This window comes from Sebastes umbrosus, chromosome 17 (genome assembly GCF_015220745.1).
Source record: "Sebastes umbrosus isolate fSebUmb1 chromosome 17, fSebUmb1.pri, whole genome shotgun sequence".
Classification (NCBI taxonomy): domain Eukaryota; kingdom Metazoa; phylum Chordata; class Actinopteri; order Perciformes; family Sebastidae; genus Sebastes; species Sebastes umbrosus.
Window position 1 is genome coordinate 21,366,171 of NC_051285.1, and position 17,106 is coordinate 21,383,276.

The following is a 17,106-nucleotide window of genomic DNA, read 5'->3' on the forward strand; positions in this document are numbered from 1 at the left end:
ATGGTTGCATCAAAAGGTAAATAGACGGGTGGCAAATAGAGGGAAAGGGGGGTAGCGTGCTGAATCTACACAGCAGCCAATACTAATAAGGGAAAGCTAAGCCGTTAGTGAGGCTTAAAGCAGCTTACAGATGAAGAGAGTCTCAATTTGGCTGCAGTATTTTTTTGCTCCAAACACTAAAATCTTGCGCGGCTTAGTAATTTCTTCACATATACTGTATGTGTCAGACAGAATGAAAGGAAATCCAACTCCGTTGAAATGCATCCACTGCCGCCTGCAGCTTAAGTTGAGCACTTAATATGTGGTAAAGGGAGCTTAATTGGAAAGGAGATGTAGACACTTTCATTCCCGGCTGGATGTGATTTTAAACAATGTTAACATTAATGCGAGTGTACCATCCATATCCAGCCACGTCTCAGTGAGATTTAATTTTCTCTAGGTGATACATAGGATATTTGAATTCAGATTGAAGTTGGCGCTGAATAACACGAACTTTAGTGCAATTCTGCAGATGAGCGATCTACTTGCAGAAAAAATCCAATCATAGTGTCAGGAAATGAATTGAGGATGTGAAGTTATGTGAAGTTCTGTGATGTTCTTACTAGGGCTGTCAATCAATTAAAATATTTAATCAGGATTAATCGCATGATTGCCCATAGTTAATCGTGATTGATCGCAAATTAATTGCACATTTTTATCTGTTCAAAATGTACCTTAAAGGGAGATTTTTCAAGTATTTAATACTCTTATCAACATGGGGTAGGGAAATATGCTTGCTTTATGCAAATGTATGTATATTTCATATTGGAAAGCAATTAACAACACAAAACAATGACAAATAATGTCCAGAGACCCCCTGCATTTAGCATAAACAATATGCTCAAATCATAACATGGCAAACTGCAGCCCAACAGGCAACAACAGCTGTCAGTGTGTCAGTGTGCTGACTTGACTATGACTTTTCCCAAAACTGCATGATATTATCATAAAGTGGGTATGTCTGTAAAAGTCAGACTCGTGGGTACCCATAGAACCCATTTTCATTCACATATCTTGAGGTCAGAGGTCAAGGGACCCCATTGAAAATGGCCATGAAAATTTTTCCTCGACAAAATTTAGTGCAAGTTTTGAGCAATATTAAACCTCCTTTGCAAAAGGCTAGTATGACATGATCTGTACCAATGGCTTCCTTAGGTTTTAGGTGTTTCATATGATACCAGTAAAAGAAATTATTGGCGTTAAAACAAATTTGCGTTAACAAGTTATTATCGCATTAACTTTGACAGTCCTAATAAGAAGTGGATGTAGTCACCGTGACGTTATTCATTGGTTTGTGGACCCTTCTGAAGCCTCAAGTTGGGCATTTTGGCTGTCGCCATCTTGTTTTTTTGCCGTCATCATCTTGACTTTTTGGAACCACAAGTGACACAAGAGGGTGAAGGTAAGTACAAGCGAACGCTGAATAAGACATTTTTAGGCGACCAAAATGTTACTTTAAATTCATGAACTGTAATCACACTGTGAAAGGGTTAAAGGTGTAAGACGAAAACACGGAAAACTCCCAGACCGGACAACACCGTGGTAGCGACCTGTCAATCACAAGGTAGCCACGCCCTAAAGCATACCCTGCTTTATTGTCTATTTTACTCTACTACTACTATACTATAACTAAACTATAATTTACTAAATGAACATCATGCTGTATTGAAGAATACTTGAAATTAGCGATTGAGACCATAAACTCATGTTTACAATGTTTACTGGGGTAATAAATCAAGTGAGAAGCGGAGTTATTTTCTCATAGGCTTTTATACAAACAAATACAATATACAGACTTTTTTTTTGCAACCAGAGGAGTCGACCTCTACTGGCTATTAAAAAGAATGCAAGTTTAAGGCACTTCCACATTGGCTTCACTTTTTAGACCCAGAGTTTGCCCACGGTAGTGTTTAGAAGGGAACCCTCGAGTTGGGGAAACTCTCTCAGATGGTTAAGTTAGCCATTGATCGCGAATAGTTAAGGTTAGGCATTGATCTTGAATAGTTAAGGTTAGGCATTGATCTTGAATAGTTAAGGTTAGGCATTGATCACGAATAGTTAAGGTTAGGCATTGATGGCGGATAGTTAAGATTAGGATAGGTCGTTGGGCAGCAAGTCTCGGTTAAGTTTTTTGTCGTTCTCAGATCAGATTTTGTAATTTGCGGGTTACCTTCTAGATATGACTGTTGCCTACTGGTTCTTTATCAATGGCATATTCTGTCCTATGCAGGATATCTCGGTGGTGTTGCTTTCAGCTGTTCACTTTGGTTCATTCGGTAGTCACACTGCTGCTAGTCATGATGTTGCATATATTATAGCATCTAAAAACATTCTTACCAAAATTAAAAAATGGGCCATGCATATTCAACTTAATCCTGTCCTGGAATGACGCCATATAAACAAATTGTGCAATGCAAAAGGCAAATCAGCACATTTTTGATCTTCTCATTCCGACTCAAAGCAAGACAAAAATGGTAATATTTGTAGTTAAATTAATCAATTCCAAAAAATCGATATTTAGTTTCAGTTTCATTTTTGTAATATTTGCATCACATCTGGCTGTGTCTTAATTGGCACTGCTTTATCCAATACCAGCTGTTTACATCTTTCTTATCAGCGAGGTTTGCAGCATTTTGTCACATCCTCACAGCCAAATTAATCTGCATATCTAAACAACAACACAAACAGATTTAAGACCTGTCAGCTTAACCAAACTGCTCATCATTTCTCTTAATTTCTCTAGAGTAAACCAGGTGTCTCTCTTCTATCCTCTTTTTTTTTCCGTGATCACCACAACACTTTTAATTTCCTGCAAATTTTACGCACCAGTTGTGATTTATTCTCCATTTCCTTATATTTAAATTACATTTTTTTTTTTTTATTTACAGTTTGCCTTTTGGATGTGTTACAATATGCATTTGAGGATTTAATTTGTCATCTCTTGTTCTTACATTGTTTCATTCCTTTTTGCCTCAATTTGCTCCAGTATGCAAATTAACATTTGTGGGGGTAATACATGGATGCAAAACTTGCTTGCTAGCTCACTGACTCATAGCTGAATATGAGAATTGTATTTTTGGTTTTTAGGCTGTCTGAGGAATTTGAATTTCTCTCCTAGGTGTTTCACTGTATACGTATTGGGATTCAGCTCTCCTACTTTGGTGATCCCTGACTTTTCATTTTGCACCACCTTCAGGTGAAAATTTTAATTTGTGACTCGAGTCACATGACTTTGACTCGAGTCACACGATCAGCATGCCTCAAGTTTGAAGAAACAGACAGAAGCACAGTCACAGGAGTCACAAAGCAATTCCCCTGCTGTGGACGGGACCAGCAGCAAAACGTATTTTAGCTACCAAAAAGAAAGTCTCACCTAAAAGAAAATCAGTATCAGTTTAAAGCGGCAGTAGGCAGTATATTTTTTGGCTTCATTGGGCAAAAAATCCATAATAATATTTCAGCATATTGTAGTTCAAGCATTCTGGGAGATAACTAGACTTCTGAACCTCCTCATGGCTCTGATTTCAGGCTTTAAAAAAATAGCCCGTGACGGAAGACTTTGACCAATTGCAGGTCATTTCAAAGAGAGAGCGTTCCTATTGGCTGTGCTCCGGTCATGTGATCGGGGCTTGGCATTCCTTCAAGAAATCTCAACATGGCTGCCGGGTCAAAAATGTCCTCATTTTACAGCTAAACCGTGCACTACAAGATGATTCTGAAAACATTTGAGGTGAGAAATAGGCATTAACGTAACATAACATTGAGTCATATTTGATCAGCGCTGCCTAGTTTGACCGTTTGGTCAGAGTTTGCGAGTGATTGACAGCCGGCTCTCATAGACGGCAGCTGGACAGCAGACCTCAGATCAGCTCTTACTGCTTGTTTTCCTCTTGTCTGTGAAATCTTGCAGGTGCCATTAGGAGCACCGGAGGACACCGGAGGACACCGGATGACATCGAAGGACACATAATTTTTTCCAGGTTACCTGTTTCCTGTACTACTCTCAGGATATAGCGACCGTTTTATAAAAATAACTTTTTTTAATCATATTTGTTCCAATCTGCCTACTACAGCTTTAAGTGTACGCTATATTTAGAATATTTTCTGATGGAAAACTGAACTGAAAGCGTCTTTATTGATGTTTTTAGGTGAGCCTTTCTTTTAGGTGGCTAGAATACGTTTTGCTGCGGCTTCCTGCCCACAGCACTTTATTGCTTTGCTCCAGTGTTGGTACTCTGGCACACTTCAAGTTTGGAGAAATAGACAACCATCTACTGCAGGTAATACACTGACTATGTTTAAGTACATCATACAACCCCACTTCAAAACACCTGGACTATCCCTTTAAGGATTTTTGGGTACTCCATCAAATCTTTGATTTTGCGTTAGCTCAGTAGGGGGTTTTAGCACACACTGTTCATAAAAGTGCAAATACTGTACAAAGGGGAAAAAAAGGGGCTTCCAACAGGCCTGGGGAGAACGACAAAGAACACTGGAAGGAGCTAAAAGTAAAAATGTTTTAAGCTTGTGATGAGCAGAACTCACACAGAGGAAAAGACAAACATAAGCGGCTGTAATGTAATAGATATGCAAAGCATATAGTGCTCTGTCTCAGTCAGCATTACAGGGACCTAGAAATAAGAAAAGGAGGGATAACAGGGGAAATGACTTCAGCTCTCCTGGGACAGACCACATAATATCAAGACACTACACAGACAGAACTCAATATAATAAACATTAAGTAATAGGAAAACGGTGAGGAGGATTGTGCTATTAATAAAAACCAGCATCCTCCTCCTGAGTACGTCCCTTGTTCCGCACCCTGCCAATTTGACTCTCCCATCAAGCGTGACAAGCTGCTGGATATATGCTATCAAAGAATTGAACTCATGCGACCTGCTACCCCTAAGGATGAAGTAGCACCCTCACAAGCTCACTTAGAAGCACGAGATAAAGCACAACACGCACCCTTCACGGCAGGACGCGCCACAATGCTCCCGCTCCCCACAGCAACAGCCCCGCCGCTGCTTAATCTAATCAGTTCGAATTAACCTTAATACACACTGCGCCCCCGGGCTTTTGACTCTGCTGTATCTCGCTGACACACCTTGTACAACTTCACCACATTCCCCGCAGAATGACTGCCACCGGGCCTAACTTGGGCTGACACATGGGGCTCGAGAAAAGTTCATTTGCAGATAACTTTGACAAAACTCAAATCAGGGATCTCAAGGAACCACCAGAGTATAAAATTATGAAATATTTTGATTTACAAAAGTATCAAATGATCATTTGGGGAAGATCGTTATTGCTTAGTCCTCATATAGTTATTTTATATACGCTAACAAAAATCAGGCTGAAATTGCATGTATTCTGGCTAGGGCTGTCAAAGTTAATGCGATAATAACCCGTTAAAGCAAATTGGTTTTAACGCCACAAATTTTTTTCACGGTTTCAGTTTTAAAGCTAGATTAAAGATACTGGCATCATATGAAATTAGATAACCTGAGGAATCCGAGGTACCAACCATGTCATACCAGCTTGTCGCGAAGGAGGTTAAATAATGCTCCAAACTAAAGCTAAATTTTGGCGAGGAAAAACTGGCTTGGCCATTTTGAAAGGGGTCTCTTGACCTCTGACCTCAAGATATGTGAATGAAAATGGGTTCTATGGGTACCCAAGAGTCTCCCCTTTACAGACATGCCCACTTTATGATAATCACATGCAGTTTGGGGCAAGTCATAGTTGGGCTTGAGGGCATATTATGATGTGTTGTTAATTGATTTCCAATAATACATATATACATACATTTGCATAAAACAAGCATATTTGCCCACTCCCATGTTGATAAGTGTATTGCATTCTTGACAAATGTCCCCTTTAAGGTATTTTGAACAGATAAAAAAAATCCTTGATTCATGTTAGATTAATCAGGATTAGTTGTGGACAATAATGCGATTAATTGAGATTAAATATTTTAATCGATTGACAGCCCTAATTCTGGCACTCACAGCTGAAAAAAGCAAATTTGAGTCAAGAGGAGAAAAGTTGGTGGCCTTAAAAAGACGTACAGTATCAACAGCTAAAAGCCTCCACCAGCTAGTATACTAGGTACATAATTACGTTATATTACACTCATCTTGCACCAGACTGGACACCCCACTGACCCCAGAACAGCCTGACATCTTCAGGGCAGAGATTCATCTAATTATCCCTGCCAAAGCACTGTACAGATAGTAGCGGGACGCTGGTCATTTTATACAGTGCCGGGGTCATCGCGCTGCATGCTGATGACATATTCATAATGAAATATTCATCTTAGCGCGGTACACAGTGCTCTGTTTAACATTAAAATTTGGCCAGCGGGCTGCCTCTGGTCTTCATCACACTGATGTTGACTGTCTCACAAAATGCTGTTTACCATTTCAAACAGTGCTGCCTGCTGGACTTCTCTTGCTCTACTGAATAAGGAAGAGACACTCGAGACTGAATATACTACAGTGTCACGAGTGATTGAAAAAAAAGAAGAGAAATGTACATGATTTAGCTTATCTTTTTGTCTGACACTGATTTGCCACGAAATAAGCTATGAATACTTGGCACACACATCCAGTGACACAGTGGCAAACATACAGATAGAATGTTTTTCTCCTTGATATTCTGATTTGGATCCTATGAACAGCACATACAGGCCTCTTGAGGTCCTCTTGGACCCTATTTTGTCATTTCCCTGTTGGTCTATCATTCTCATGAGATGATGTTTGTGTGGCTTTATCTCATCTGTACAGTGCATACAGTGAATATATGTCCCTCTATACTGTATATATTTTTCAAATATGTAACAACATGGGTGACATTTTCCACAGCAACACAGATTTGCTTTTATCATTTAGGCAAATGCAGATGTCCACAGTTACACTGCCATCATCTGGTGTGTTAAAAAAAAAAGAAAAACGACACGGGCAGACTGCAGCCGACAGCGCGGGACACACCGGAAAAACTAGGCCGACGGACACTCACCGACTGCCCCAAACTGTCCGACGGCCGACCGTCGGCTTGGTGTGTCAGGGCCTTTGAAGTGAAAACTAATCTTAAAAGCAACACGTGTACGTTGTACGTTGTACATGAAACGTTACGTTTTGAACACAAACAAAACTTGCTTTTTTAGGTTTAGGCAACAAAACCACTTAGTTAAGTTTAGGGGAAAAGATCTTGTTTTGGTTTAAAATAACTACGTTTGAAAAGTGAAACTGTACCACTTTTGCTTCTGTCATAATTACTACGGTCGCTAGAGGTCTTTGTCGCCTTCTTGTATTCCTTCTTTCGGCGATCGACCATGGGAATGGATGACAAAACCTACTAGTGGGTATAGCAGGGCCCTACTGACCCACATCTATGAGGATTGTTACCACTGATAACCCCCCATTTAATGACCTGATAACAGTCTAATCGGCTGGGATATGATTCAGGATCTAATGTGAAACAATTAATTATCCTAGATTCTTTTTTTAATTTAATTGTAAACTATTTAAAAAAATTGTTTAATTGAATCTACATCACCAAATAATAAAAATAACATGCTTTAAAGCAAACCATCATCTGAACAATCTTCCATCAAAAACTGAAGATACGCACAGGCCTCTTGAGGTGCTCTTGGACCCTATTTTGTCATTTCCCTGTTGGTTTATCATTCTCATGGGATGATGTTTGTGTGGCTTTATCTCATCTGCACAGTGCAAACAGTGTATGTGTCCCTCATTATATATTTTTCAAATATGTAACATGCGTGACATTTTCCACAGCAACACAGATTTGCTTTGATCATTTAGGCAAATGCAGATGTCCACAGTTACACTGCCATCAAGTGGCGGAAAAGCAGTAATCGGGTGTTTAGGATGTGTGTCACTCCACGTGACTCAATGCATCTCTTGTTCTTTCCACCCGGCATATCATTCTTCCAGTAGACACAGCTGACAAATAATGCCAGGCCTTTAGCTCGAACCTGCATCGAATTGGTTTAGGGAAACTGGATAAATATTCCACCAGGATGGAGGAGAAAATATTTTATGAAGATTTGCTTGAACTGTGTTTGTATCTTTATTGTATATTTGGTAATAACTGATAATTTATGAACATATAAATTGGAATACAGTGGAGGAAGGCTTGAGTACATTTTAAGGCATGAAAGCTGACACGTTCTGAGTTTTACTGAAAACATGTAAATATGTCTATATTTGCATAACCTAAATGTGGCCTCGACCTAACATGTTATGTGTGTGTACTGTCTACAACTCTGTGTTGTGACATTTGACTTAATATATACAGTGATGGATAAACAATGGAGAGAAGATTAATCTGCCATCACACACCCACACCAGTCGGAGGAAAGGAGGGGGAGTGATTTTGTCACTGAAACTGAGTTTTGCTGCCATCTCCTGGTAACAAGGTCTCATTACATTACATACAACATAATTGCCACATTTACAGTAACACAACTTACAATCAATCAACAATTTCCCAATGTTTTCAATGATCTGTCCATTCATATCAACTGTTTCAATATAGCTTTTGAGCTGCTGTTGTCGCAGACGTATAGAGGCCCTATACTATATTTAAGGTAGGGATGCACCGATCTGACTTTTTCAGTCTCGATAGCGATACCTGGGCTTTGGGTATCGGCCGATACAGAGTACCGATCCACTACCAGTGTTTAATTAATAAGCTGTATGCCTCACTGTGTGGAAGTGACTGGGATCATTATTTTATGTGTAAGGCAACATCAGGCTTGATTTAAACATTGCTTTCCTAACCTTGTAAAACAAAATGTAACAAATAAATATATAGATAACATAACATAAATTTAGTGAATTGTTATTTATTATTAAAATAAAAAAATCATACATCAACAACCTAGCAAGAAAATCTTCAAAAGTAGCAGAAATTACAATTCATGTGTAAACCATTTTAAAGCAGATACAAACTGGTCAAAACTTAAACAGGAATTAAAATTCTAGTATATAATGTGTATGTTATATAAACATAGAACTGAATAGAATAGATCGGCCCCATTGTCACCAGTATCCGATCCAGCTTTTTGAGGCAGTATCGGCCCGATATCCGATCCGGTATCGGTATCGGTGCATCCTTATTTTGAACATTAGGTTTTCATTTATGGCATGCTGTGTGTGTGTGAGCATTTGTAAATAGGAATAGAAAGATCCAATATTTTAGTATTGGGTAAGTTTGTATGTTAAGAAAATTGAAGCATTTAAGAAATGTGTTAATTGACTGCATATTCTGTGAAAACAACATGAATTGTGTTAATGGTATGGTGGTCCAGACAGATGTTGTTCTAATTGTGTTAAGAGTTTTGAAGATGTGACCACAGATTGGACGAAAGGATGTTAGCAATTGTAAAACTGTAATACAATTCACTGTGCTTTGAAAAATAAGGCGTTTAGTTGTACCAAACCATCCAAATCCATACTGTTATGCTCTACTTTTGAAAATGAACACCATTTTACCCCCATGTCACAATTCACTTATCTAGTCCTGTGCTCAGGTGGCTGAAAAGAGTTACTATAGAAACACCAGATTGTGTCTGGCTTCATTTTTAGGGTTAGGCCGAGGTAAAGGTTACATTATGAATGCATAAACAACCTTTGCCGAACATCTACGCTCCGTCACCTGTTCATTATCAGCACTTGAATATCCAAATCCAGTTTAAGCTCTCCTCAACTCATCCTCACTACAAACTACAGCACAGCTTCAAACCTTATTATTTTCAGTAGCACTAACAGAAAGGCTCTGAGGCGGTCTATACAAGATCAGTAGCAGAATCGATGTGCAGAAGCTCGAGCCATTGTTTAACTCTGAAGAGCGTTACAGTATGATGCCAAACCTTGCAGCATTGCTACATTGAGCGCTGCGCACATCTTTGATTTAACACTTCTGCTGCCCACAGAATTCAAATGATTTGAACTATAACCCTTCTCGCTGTGCACTGACCTTGCAAAGTGTGTCCACTGAGATTAAAGCTGACCAAGAGGCTTAAACATGAAGAGAATATCTGAGTTTCTGGAGATATATAAGCCCAAAGTAAGTGTATATTGTTTGTCTCGAGCATAAATGTAACAATGCACTGCAGATAGATCAATGTTTTCAGGCCATTGAATGCGCATTATAGCTCTAAGCTATAAGCATCATAGATGTGGGTCAGTAGGGGCATACTACGCCTGTTTTAAAAGTGAAAGCGAAACTTAAAAGCAACACGTTCTAACATGTAAAACTGCTTGAAACAACTTCCTTAGGTTTAGGCAACAAAAACACTTAGTTAAGTTTAGGAAGAAAGATTGTGTCTTGGTTTAAACTATGTTTCAAAGGTGAAACTTGTGAAAACAAAAACAACTACACGTCGTTGGTAACCGGAATTTGCATGGTTGATGCAAAGCCCTGTTTTTTGTGTCCCATCCATCGGCCCGGACTTTCTCCCCAACAGCGCCTCACTTCCGCTTTTGCTTCTATCATAATTAGTACGGTCACTAGAGGTCGCTGTCCTCTTCTTTTATTCCTTATTTTGGTGATCGACCATGTGAATAGATGATAAAAACCTACCATGGGGTGTAGCTGCGGGTCAGGTCGGGTTCGGGTGGTTGAGTAACACATATTTGTACAATGTCAGGTGCGCGGATCGGCTCTCATAACGTACCGGTGGGTGCGGCTGAACCGTGCATAATTAATGAGCGCAGTCAGGAGGACTCGTCTAACTGCAAAGCTGCATTCTTAATCATTCAACCTGTGTTTTTCATTAGATAATAAGATCATATTTTATGTGAAATAAGTTTGACTAAAATGACAGAAATGTTCAATATAATCTGATGACTAAACAGGACTAAGGTTAAATAGAAAAAACATTGCTGACAAAATTAAGAAAGAAAACATTTTTACTAAAATTGGACAAAAACCTTTTGAGTTGTCGTCGACTAAAACTATGAGGATAAAATTTCTAAAATATGACTAAAGCATTTTCGTCTTAAGACTAAGACTAAAACTAAAATAGCCGCCAAAATTAACACTCTTTGCCCAAACCAAATGCTAGCTAGTTCACACCCTTATATCATTTGTAGACAGTTTAGGAATGCAAAAATCATCAAAAATTATGTTGTTGGCTCCATCCAAATCCACTAGTGGGATTTGTATTCTTATTAGACTCAGTCATGTAGCCTCGACCTTTTGCCTCAGATCTTTTCGTAGCGTTTAATGCTGTGTTAAGTTTGCAGAGAGAAGTTTGGTAAAGGCTGTTGACAAGCAGGGACGAATCCTGGGGGGGTTTGCTTTGGGGCAGCGTTCATAACTAGGAGGATGATTGTTGTTTTGTGTACATTTGTTGACGTTTAATTGCCTTTAAACCCATGTGGGACACAGAAGGTAATTGGTTTGGATGTAAGGACGAGGGGATGGGGGGAGAAGGCAATTGGAACTGACAACTGAAAATATTGCCCTATTAAAAAATGTTAGAAAAATAATATACAGAGTTAGACAAAATAACAAATACTTCATGAAAGCATCACAGGTGGACCAATACTCCCGCAGTTGGCCACAGATGATTCGGCCGTTTTGGGGATCTTTCTGTTGTAACATGTAAATCAAAGTACTGTTTGGCTGCCCTCTTATATAGTTGATAAATGTTACCAATTTGCATTTAACCTAAGAAGATCCATCTTTGCTGCAGTGTTTAGTACTAGTGATTGTTACTTTACAATTGAAAGCCGTGTCCTTGAGGTTTCAATGTGACATCCAATCCCTGTATATCCACCCGATTAGACTGTTATCAGCTCATTAAATGTGCATTATCCCTCTAAGCTACAAGCATCATAGATGTGGGTCAGTAGGGGGCTACTACGCCTGTTGTAAACTGAAAGCGAAACTTAAAAGCAACACATTCTAACTAGGGCTGTCAATCGATTAAAATAGTTATTTGCGATTAATCGCAAATTTATCACACATTTTTTATCTGTTCAAAATGTACCTTAAAGGGAGATTTGTCAAGTATTTAATACTTTTATCAACAAGGGAGTGGGCATATATGCTTGCTTTATGCAAATGTATGTATATATTCAATACTGGAAATCAATTAACAACACAAAACAATGACAAATATTGTCCAGAAACCCTCACAGGTAGCTAATGCATTTTGCATTAAAAAAATACGCTCATATCATAACATGAAAAGCCCAACAGACAACAACAGCTGTCAGTGTGTCAGTGTGCTGACTTGATTAAGACTTGCCCCAAACTGCATGTGATTATCATAAAGTGGGCATGTCTGTAAAGGGGAGACTCGTGGGTACCCGTAGAACCCATTTTCATTCACATATCTTGAGGTTAGAAGTCAAGGGACTTTTGAAAATGGCCATGGCAGTTTTTCCTCACCAAAATTTAGCGCAAGTTTGGAGAGTTATTTAGCCTCCTTTGCGACAAGCTGGTGTGGTGCATGGTTGGTACCAATGGATTCCTTAGATTTTTTAGTTTCATATAATACCAGTATCTTAACTTTAGCTTTAAAATTGAGTCTGCTACAACCTAAAAATCGCAAGTTGCGTTAAGGCTTAAAGAAATTAGTGGCGCTAAACGAATTTGCGTTAACATGTTATTATTGCGTTAACTTTAACAGCCCTAGTTCTAACACGTTCTAAAATTGCATTAAATGTTTAGTTTTGAACACAAACAAAATAGATTATTTAGGTTTAGGCAACAAAGCCACTTGGTTTAGTTTAGGGAAAAAGATTGTGTTTTGGCTTAAAATAACTACATTGGAAAAGTGAAACTTAACGCTTGTGAATACAAAGACAGCTAACGCCAACGTTGTTGGTTTCACATGGGATGAGAACCTCAGTCTCCTGTGTGAAAGCCCTCTGTTTGGTGACCCATCCATCACCCCCAACCAACACTCAATGTGTGGTTTCACGCTGTCTTTCTGCTTTCTGCTTTTGCTGCTAAAGCTGGCTGTCTTCTTTTATTCCTTATTCTGGTGATCGGCCATGTGAATAGATGACAAAACCTACTAGTGGGTGTAGCAGGGCCCTACTGACCCATATCTATGAGGCTCATAACCACTGATAACGCCCCATTTAATGAAATGAAACAATTTATTATCCTAGATTCTTTTTTTAATTGAATTGAAAACAATTAAAGAAAGTGTTTAATTGAATATTTACATCCCAAAATAATAACAATAACATGCTTCAAAGCAAACCATCATCTGAACAATCAGCTATTAAATCTGAAGACATGCACAGCTGGCTGCCATTAAGTCCCACAGCCCACTCAGCGAGATTCATTTACCATATTGGATCGCAACAAGCAAATTAAGAAATGTGATGGAACATTGATGACACCAACGTGAAGTTATCAGTTAAATGAAGATTTCCTTGATAATGTGTTTTTACAGCAGAAATTAAGATAGTAATCATGACACTTTTTTTGCAAATGTTATCTGTGTACATTTCGTTCTCTGTTGTGAGCAATGTTAAGAAAAAGACGGCTTGCACACTCTTAATGCAGAAATAACTCTATTCAATGCCTCTGTGCACCAAAACAGCCTGCTTCAATAACACCTTCCTTCCATTCTGCAGTAAGGACTCTAACTCGACTTCTTATAATTAGTAACTCTAGAAATATACCCCTGCACCTATATGCAATGATTTATTGGAAAGGCAGCTTTAGGTTTCTGTGAATCGTGTTGACGTGCCGTTATACTATACTGTATAGGTGTCTGGCTATGTGCGATGCTGCCGACACTGAGCTGAACCTAATTAACATTCTGTTGCACAAACTAATTCTGCCGACTCTGGTCCAAGAAAAGTGACCGCGAGGTCTTTGTCAAGGCGCAGTAAAAAACAAAACAAAAAACAAAGCATTAAAGGTATATACCAGCACATTCTCACTCCCAATTTGTCAAATACCACCGATTGGTCAGTACCCCTCGGCATTGGAGACCGATGCACGGGGTACCCCTCTTGCGTTACTTTTGGACAGACCAGGGATGGTTTGTCAATATACGCTCATCACATGCATAGTGTCCTTTCAAAATAAACTTCCATTTTCACAGGAAGTTAGGTTTAGGGAACACAACCACTTAGTTAATGTTAAAAAAAAATGGCCGTTGTTGACGTTAACTTCACTGACTAATGACTTACGTGACTAGTGACTCAGATGACAAATTACGTACGTGAATCACAGAACTGACGATAACGTGTCATGTGACTAAAGACTCACATGACTCACGGGACTGACGATACTAACGACTGACATGACTCACGATACTAACGACTCACATGACTCACAGGACTGATGATACTTACGACTCACGTGACTAGCAACACTCATGTGCCTCACGGGACTGACAATACTGATGACTAACGTGACCAGCGACTCACGTGACTCACAGGACTGATGATACTTACGACTCACGTGACTAGCAACACTCATGTGCCTCACGGGACTGACAATACTGATGACTAACGTGACCAGCGACTCACGTGACTCACAGGACAGACAATACTCACGTGACTGACGGTACTAATGACTCACGTTACTGATGATACTAACGAGTCACGTGACTAGCAACTCACGTGACCGACGGTACTAACGACTCACATGACTAGCGACTTACGTGACTCGCTGGACTGACGATACTAACGACTCAAATGACTAGCGACTCACGTAACTGACGGTACGAATGACTCACGTGACTAACAACTCACAGGACTGATGATACCGAAAAGTCGTGTGACTAACAACTGACATGACAAAATAAGTCAACGTTACCTTTAGTTTGACACGGGAAGCCAACACCAGTCTCCTGGTTGAAAGTCCTGTGTTTGTTTGACAGATCCACCACCCCTCTCAACCACCCTGAACGGACTCTCACGTTATTAATACTACGTTACTCGCTCCGACCATCCAATAACGCCTTAGGTGGGTTTACATTGGAGTTAGTTGAAGGCCTGGTTCGTCACATACGGTCGCTAAAGGGTGCCTCTGTGCGTTGCTTTCCGATGCCGAGTGGCACTACCCGATTGCCGGTATTTGACGAGTTTGGAGTGAGACCGGGTTGAACATACATACAGAGGTTAGAGAACAAGTGTTCACAATCAGAAATATAATATAATAATATTGGAAAGACCCTTCCTTAGATCCACCTGTGCACAAATTACTTCCATTTAGATTAAAAAAACACTTAAAAACCTACAAGCAGCTGATGACAATATCTATCAATACCCAGGAAAGTCTTTACATTCCCTTTTATTCATGTTTGAGAGGCTTGACTCAGGCATAATATGCCTTTGGCGACAAAGAACATAATAAAAAGCTATTTATCTCACAAGCAATTGGCTTGCTCAGTTTGACTTCAATGTCATTGTTTAATGTATGACTATCTATACACACACCCAATCAAAGTCATTTGCATGGAGGATATGATTTGAAGGAGTACACGTGAGTGGCTCTTCACATGGCCATTGCAGTTGACTAAATGGTGTTCCTGTTTTCCTGCAGAATGATGTCATACATTTAGCTATCATTAGGTTGGAAAGACAGGCTCATGTGCAGGTGGTTAGTGATTATTTTATCTTCATCCACCAATTTCTTTCCTCATTCTTAATTATACCATCTTCAAAGAATATGGCCAAGATAATCCAACATTTACTTTGTTCATGTGAGCTTCCAATACATGTTTAAGCACATTCAAATACAGGGGTAATCATGATTGGTGGCCGTGCATGTTATAGTGTACACTGTACAGCCTCACACTGCTTCGTAAACAGTGCTCTCTTTTTCTTTTCCAGGTCACGAGCCATTTGACAAACTGTGACATTTTCATGTCTTTGTGCTCGTTCATATCACAACTGCCTATAAATCCCAAACTCTGTTACCCAGCCTACTGTAAACAGGCAGCATTGGAGGGGAAGGGATGCTATTGTGCCATCTCAGCATTTACCAAAGGACAGTGCTACCCTTAGGTCTTATACTTTAATGTCATACTGTAAGTTAGTGTCTCGGGAGTAAAGAAAAATGCTCCTGCTGTTATCTCGATAAAAAAAAAAAATGATACCAACCTTTATCTTTTGTGTCATGACAGTTTCTTTATATGACATTTTCAATGCCGCAATTTCCTTAATTGTATTTCATCATTGTTCGCATGGATGTAACAGTGCAAATGAAGAAGTACAGTTTCAAAATCTCTTTGTCATTGCTTTCTTAAATTAACTATTTAAACGTATAAGACAGATTACTGTATCTATTGAAGATTGTTTCTTTAAAATTGCGAGTGTGGGCTGGTACTGCTGATAAACATGTCCCGTTAATTTATGGTGGGGCTGTCGAATGGCTTTTAAGGGTTGTAAATATCAGGCTGGTATCATTTTGGAGACAGCTTCATAGTGCAGGTGAAGAAAAAGGGCAAGAAGACAGGAAGACCTCCTTTGTGGAGATGAAGATTTCCAAGTTAGTCCAGTCATTAGGTTCAGATTCTAACTGGTTTTGGTTTGCTATAGTAATTAAGCTCATATTGTCTGCCCAGAAGCCTACACTGAAAAATATTCTATTAATATCTAATCATGCTGGAGACAAAAGTGGGATACCGCACACCACTGTTTTACTTGAAGCCACAACCACTGTGATACTGTTGTGCAGCTGTGTATTGTCAGTGTAAGCAGGAGTTGTTAGCCTCATGTAGTTAAAATGTGTATTTTCAACAACAAAAAAATAAGCCGAAAATGCATCTTCAAAAAGTGCAATTTGTAAGATCTGGCCACATGCTACAAAGTAGTGGGGTGCAGCATTCACCCATTGGGCAACTTCCGGGTCTGAAAAGTGAAGTCAATGGGGAAGTGCCTTAAACTCGCATTCTTTCTAACAGCCAGCAAGGGGGCGACTCCTCTGGTTGCAAAAAGAAGTCTGATTGCATAGAAGTCTATGAGAAAATGACCATACTTACAAATGACTCACTTGATTTATGACCTCAGTAAACTTTGTAAAACATGAGTTTATGGTCTCAATTGCTAG

The 17,106-nt window shown here is 39.3% G+C and overlaps 1 long non-coding RNA gene across 1 annotated transcript; it reads left to right on the forward strand.

The window, feature by feature from the left end:
* Nucleotides 1-3,950: 3,950 nt before the first annotated feature.
* On the forward strand, nucleotides 3,951-16,354 carry LOC119475884. The gene is made up of 3 exons (XR_005203905.1): nucleotides 3,951-4,019; nucleotides 4,188-4,319; nucleotides 15,888-16,354. It is a non-coding gene; the product is annotated as an uncharacterized LOC119475884 (long non-coding RNA).
* Nucleotides 16,355-17,106: the final 752 nt, after the last annotated feature.